The sequence below is a fragment of the Bidens hawaiensis genome, unplaced genomic scaffold, assembly GCF_021521415.1.
Source record: "Bidens hawaiensis isolate Kalapana, Puna unplaced genomic scaffold, B.hawaiensis_p1.1 tig00062221_1, whole genome shotgun sequence".
In the NCBI taxonomy this organism is placed as follows: Eukaryota; Viridiplantae; Streptophyta; class Magnoliopsida; order Asterales; family Asteraceae; genus Bidens; species Bidens hawaiensis.
Window position 1 is genome coordinate 339 of NW_027501159.1, and position 6,253 is coordinate 6,591.

At 35.8% G+C, this 6,253-nt stretch overlaps 1 pseudogene across 1 annotated transcript; it reads right to left on the reverse strand.

The window, feature by feature from the left end:
• Positions 1-483: 483 nt before the first annotated feature.
• LOC143603595 (uncharacterized) lies at positions 484-2,439 on the reverse strand (annotated as a pseudogene). Its single transcript, XR_013148095.1, has 6 exons — positions 2,420-2,439; positions 1,693-2,275; positions 1,421-1,627; positions 1,201-1,341; positions 1,028-1,097; positions 484-917 (listed from the first exon to the last, which is right to left on the reverse strand). The product of XR_013148095.1 is annotated as an uncharacterized LOC143603595 (transcript).
• Positions 2,440-6,253: the final 3,814 nt, after the last annotated feature.

Genomic DNA, 6,253 nt, shown 5'->3' on the forward strand with positions numbered 1-6,253 from the left:
TTTAAAAAATAAGATTCAACTCAACTGTTTCTGGTGTATCATCAAATGAACTAGTTGATGAAATTTTATCCCATTATTATTTTCAGTTTCGTTTCTTAATTCTCCTCCATGATTGTCCTTTTCATTTAGAAATTATTTGGTTTCTAATTATTACTTTTAACCAATACTGAATCATAAACGATTGCAGCTTCAAGATTTATTTGCTTCATTAAAAAATAGCCATATTACTATTTGAAAACCATGTCTTGTTAATTGTTATAATGTTAGGCTATAATAATGAAATTTGAGTTTATAGAAATTATTTGGTTTCTAATTATTACTTTTAACCAATACTGAATCATAAACGATTGCAGCTTCAAGATTTATTTGCTTCATTAAAAAATAGCCATACTACTATTTGAAAACCATGTCTTGTTAATTGTTATAATGTTAGGCTATAATAATGAAATTTGAGTTTAATTCAAACCTAGCTAGCTAACGAGTCGAGCTTACCTTGGCATGGGCTTGAATTGTTTAAAATGGGTTGATTTGAGCGAGCTTTTTGAAGAGCCCAAATAAACAATAGCCTTTTCTTTGACTATCCCAAATCAATTGCATTTCAAAAAGTCCGTGGCTCGTGACTCCCTCAAAAAATTCTCTTGAAATCTGTTTGTTTATAAACAAGTGAGCTGAGTTGGCTTGGTTTGTAAATGAGCCAAACTTGAGCCAAGGCAAGTTGACTCGTAATCACTTATAATGCAGCCCTAATATGTTTAATACTCTTTCTGATACATAAATTAATCAATAATAAACAAAAGATAGTAAAAAAAAGAACTAAACTTTAAATTACATATCTGAGATGTGTGTGGAAGCTTTTTGTGGGCAAAACTCTTTTCTCAAAGCATCCTCCAACTGCAAGAATATTGATGAGAGTAACCCTGCAAACAAAACACATAATCATGTCCATAAACAAAAACAGATAAGCCTTTGTTCTTAGTTGAAGTAACTAGATAGCACATAATTCAATAACATAAAAAAAAACACAAACCTGGTGCAACGGTTTCTCCAGGTTTCAAAGATCCTCTAACTAAAAGAGTGCCCGGAATCTGCTCAAAAACCTATTAAAAAAAAGGCCAAAAATATATATATATATTGTTATAAACACAAACGTATTCTTGCAACAATACAAAAGTATAAAATCATAAAAAATGACATACTTACCATTACACGAAAATGCAAATCATTTGAGATTACATCAATATAAAACAAAGCAGCGTTTAATTTACAGGATGCGTCACTCCCTTTAATGAAAGATTCAACTGACTGGAGAACATGAAACGCACTGAACTGGCGTTGGATTCCCTAACAATGGTGATAGCAGCATGATTATTAAAAATGAATATAGAGATTAAGATACCGAATCAAATTAACATATACTGACCTCTAGCATGAAAGTGAGGACATTTCTAGTGGCCACGTGAGATGATATTATCTTTTTAGTTGAAGGAACAAAAGACCAAGCGATTCCCCACCGAGACGTTGACCTTGAACAAACCAAGTAGTTTTAACCACTGTAACTCCCACTTCACGAAGCTTTGATATCAAAATTTTTAAACTCGATTTCTTTCCAACCATTGATGTGTACCATCTATAACAAACACAAATACATAATATAAAGAATTAGCCTTTAAGTTTTATTATAAAGGATAATACCTAAAAGAGTGTTTAAGTTGAACACTATCTTGAATCATTCGACTAACAAAAGCTTGTTCACCACCTGGACAAACCATCTCTGCAGGGATCCCACCACAAGATGTGTTGGATTAAGACCCGCTTCATCCATTGACTCAAAGAAAGGTGGATTACACATACAAAAGTCAAACTTCTCATCGGTTTTGACCACACCTACATGTATAGGAGGTCCATTGTTAGTGGTTTGACTAGTCAACTCTCCTTCATCAAAGTCAACTTTCCGAATCTCTATTAAATTAGATATTTGGGGGTTATTCTTAACGTTTTTCTCGGCCCAGTCAAGTGCTACATCTGTCACGTCTGTTCCAATGAAACTCCAACCGAGAAGAGATGCTCCAAGTAAAGGATAAATGCAATTGGCCCCGGTGCCAATATCAATCCTTTTGTGATATTGTCATCTTTATGATGACTGGGAATGATATCAGAGGATAAAAGGTCTTCGATCCAATGGATGTAATTAGATCTGTTGGGTACCGTGGGGCATAACTGTCCATCGGGGATCCACCTATTGATTATGTTTGTGACAAAATGATGACTTGTTAATCTTTCAAGATTGTATAAACAAAGAAATGTTAAGGTACAAGAATGATAAATTTATACCGATATTGTCATCTTTATGATGACTGGGAATGATATCAGAGGATAAAAGGTCTTCGATCCAATGGATGTAATTAGATCTGTTGGGTACCGTGGGGCATAACTGTCCATCGGGATCCACCTATTGATTATGTTTGTGACAAATGATGACTTGTTAATCTTTCAAGATTGTATAAACAAAGAAATGTTAAGGTACAAGAATGATAAATTTATACCGAGTACAAAGTTAAAGATCAAACAGTAGTTACAATTAGTAGCGTAAAGGAGCCAAGCTGCTCATGAGCTACTCGAGATCGGCTCGTTAAAACTCAAACTGAGCCGAGCTTAAATGAGCTCGAGCTTTTGTTAAGGTTCATATAGTAAACAAGCCCGAGCTTTTATTAAGGCTCATATAATAAACGAGCCCGAACCCAAACAAAAGTAATAACAAAAGGAAGGATAGAAAGATGCCAGAAGACCGAAGTCCATTGGGTTATCGGAGTACATGTTCCGGGGATGTTTCTCCGACTCCCACCCCCCATTTGATGATTTCACCCTCCAAACCTAATTCAACTTATATTTTCTTTTATTAAATAATAATGATAGAACATGAACCTAGTAGAAATGTAGAATGTAAAGATCGAGCACCAATATAACAGATTATGTTTTCTATTTACATAACGAACTTTCACAAACACTAGTAAACGTATTTTGTTCAAGCATATTTTCAAGGTTTACATTTTCAATTACATAACACCCAATTGTAACAAAAACCAAAACCAATAATAACAAAAGTAAAGTAGCAAGTTCATTATACAGCAAAATTACCTTTTAAATAAAATGTCGGCTGAGAGAGTGGGAGTCCACCACCAACAAAATTTCAGAATTCCGGCAAAGATCTATCACGTCTTTCAAATCAAAATATGCATGCGAATATCGATTTTAAGATAAGAAGAGAGTAGGGGTAGTGGTGGTGCTTGTGGTGGGAGACGGTGACTGTTCTCAAGGTCAATTGATGGATTTTGAAGGATATTATCCAAATCTTACTGGGCTTTCTTTGCCCATGATCTAATTAAATAATTCAGCGGCCTGCTTTTATTTATTATTATAGACTTTTAGTTAATCTCATGTAAATAAAGTAAAAAATATTGAGTTGGCCTAAAGCTTTGACAAAGGCTTATTTGAGTTCATTTGCATGAATATTAAGAGTTAAACCGGCTTATTTGACAAAGGCTTATTTTAGTTCATTTGCATGAATAAAGTACAAATATTGAGTTGGCCCACAACCTATTATGATAATATTATAACAATAACAACATGCGACAAAAAGTAGCCACTCCCCCCACCCAACTAATCGCCCCAATATCGCATGGGAGCGGTGTTCCACCTTTTTGTCGCCCCTTCTCGCCCCCATTTATCGCACATTAAACATAGCCTTAGCGTGCATGTATTTTTTAGATCATCACTAATTACTACCACTATTAATTAATTCATTATTCACTTCATTAGCCCCTAATCTATACCTAATTAGCCACTAATCACTACATTGCCTTTGGGCTTCGGCCCTCTATCTATACTCTTTAAAAAAAGATTCAACTTCTTTTCCTTATGTCACGTCATAAGAAAACAACGGCACTCACATAGCAACATTTCGGCTTTATATCTCGTAATTATACAACCTCAAATAATCCATTTTGTTCAAAAAGCTTTCATTCTACACTGAAATTTCAAAACCGTAATTCCTTCGGCCATCATTGTTCGGTTCGTTCTAATCACGGTACGTTAGATTTCTATACCCTACAAACTTTTCCGATTCTCTTGCGGTCTAGCTTTTGATTCACAATAATTATGTGAAATCGAATGTGGTTACAACGACTAGGTGTGAACATGATAGGCAAAATAAGCTAGTTGAGATCGAACATAAGCTAGTAATGTGCTATAGCTTTTGTAATATGCTTGATTGAATATGGGTATTCTATAACACCCATCCTTTTTATTATGGATTAACTTTTAGATTATTTCTTAGTACAAAATCATGTACTTTTTGGTTATTTTTTGAGTTGAAGTTGAATTGGTATGAATTTACAGAGAAAGCCATTCAACCCAGTTGTTCCTCGTGTGACAACCCCGTTAAACAAGTTGTACCATTTCTTAGCCTAATTAGATTTGACTTAAAAAGCGGTTTTTAAAACATTGGTTCCCAAAGAAGCTTGGTTGGGTTAAATGAATAAATTTTTTTGTGTGAAGAATGAAAAATGTAGCTTTAACAAATATAACAGATAATGTTTTCTATTTACATAACGAACTTTCACAAATACTAGTAAACGTATTTTGTTAAAGCATATTTTAAAGATCTCATATTTCATGTTTATATTTTCAATTATTTTTTTCTAAACATAACTTTGTCAACAAAAACCAAAACCAATAACATTTAAAACTTCAAACCTAACAAAAGTTACAAAAGTAAGTTCATTATGCAGCAAAATGAGCTTAGAAAAACGTCATGAACTCTCTTTTTGACTCTATTTAGCATGGAAGAATGTAAACATCACACTAGGAGTAAACACACAACACTTGAGGATCAGATCTGAAACAAACTTTGGCAGTGGACAAGTTTATATAAAATGTCGGCTGAGAGAGTGAGAGTTGTTTTGAAACAAATGTTATCAAAATCTTACTGGGCGATTGGACCGGATTCAACAGTGCAAGGCTTGATCTGGACAAGATAACGACGGAGCATCGAATAAAGGTTAAGCAGATTCTAAGATAAACATCACATGGTTGTCCCTGTTTGCTTGATTACAAGAGGCGGTTTGCTTCAAGCCTTTAAGTAAATTAATAATAGTAGTGTTCAATGAGAAAGAAAGTGGGGGTAGTGTTTCTGAGATATTTTTAGGGAAAGAATTGGAAGAAAGGAATGGAAACATAGAGAGAGAGAGAGAGAGAGGAGTAGTAACTTATTTCTCATCAAGCCTAGTAAGAGAATTTTCTCTTTCAACAGCAGGAATAGAAGAAAACGAAGGTGCTCTCCTGAACCTTATTTTTTGTCGGTGGCGGAAGATGATGATTCTAGTGAAGAACCGGGTGGTGACAACTCTGATGGATTCTCTTGAATCTGACCGTGGTAGTGGTCCTCTTGAGGGGTGTCATGGGATCGATAATCCTAAGGATGCGACTACGGACGATTCACTGGTCATTGAGGAGGAGACTGAAAATACGACCAAGTTGGGTGTTGATCTCGGGGTCAACCTGGCTGAATTTGAAGATCATGTCAGAAAGGTTGTTCGTGAAGAAATGGAGGTAAATTTTCCCAAATGAATTTCTTAACTCTCAATATTAGGGGTGTTGGTGTGGCGGGTAAACCGGCTTGGGTGAAACAGATTATTCAGGAAAATGGGGTGAATTTTGTCGGGATCCAAGAAACTCAGAAATCTGGCTTGTCTAAAAATCAGATGGCGAGGTTCTGGGGGAATATCGATTTCGAGTGGTCGGTTGTCGATGCCGTGGGAAGGTCTGGCGGCCTTGTGTCGATTTGGGATCCTAGTCATTTCGTGGTCTCCCATGTTGTGTCTAATAGAAACTTCATCCTAACTGTGGGTAGGATAAAGGGTTTGGAAGCGGAGTGTTGTATCGTAAATGTCTACACCCCGAATGATCAGGCTGAGAGGCGTAGACTTTGGGGCACTTTAATGGAGCTTTCTGGCACTTATGAAGGATGTTGGGTGTTCCTTGGGGACTTTAACGATGTAAGATTTCCAGACGAACGGTTTCATTCCACTTTCGATTCCAATATTGCCTTGGCGTTTAATAATTTTATTAGCTGTGCGGGTTTAGAAGAGTACGCCATGGGGGCGAGGAGGTTTACGTATATGTCAGACGACGGGGAAAAACTAAGTAAACTTGATAGGTTTCTTGTGAACGAAGTTTTTTTGAATAAGTGGCCGGA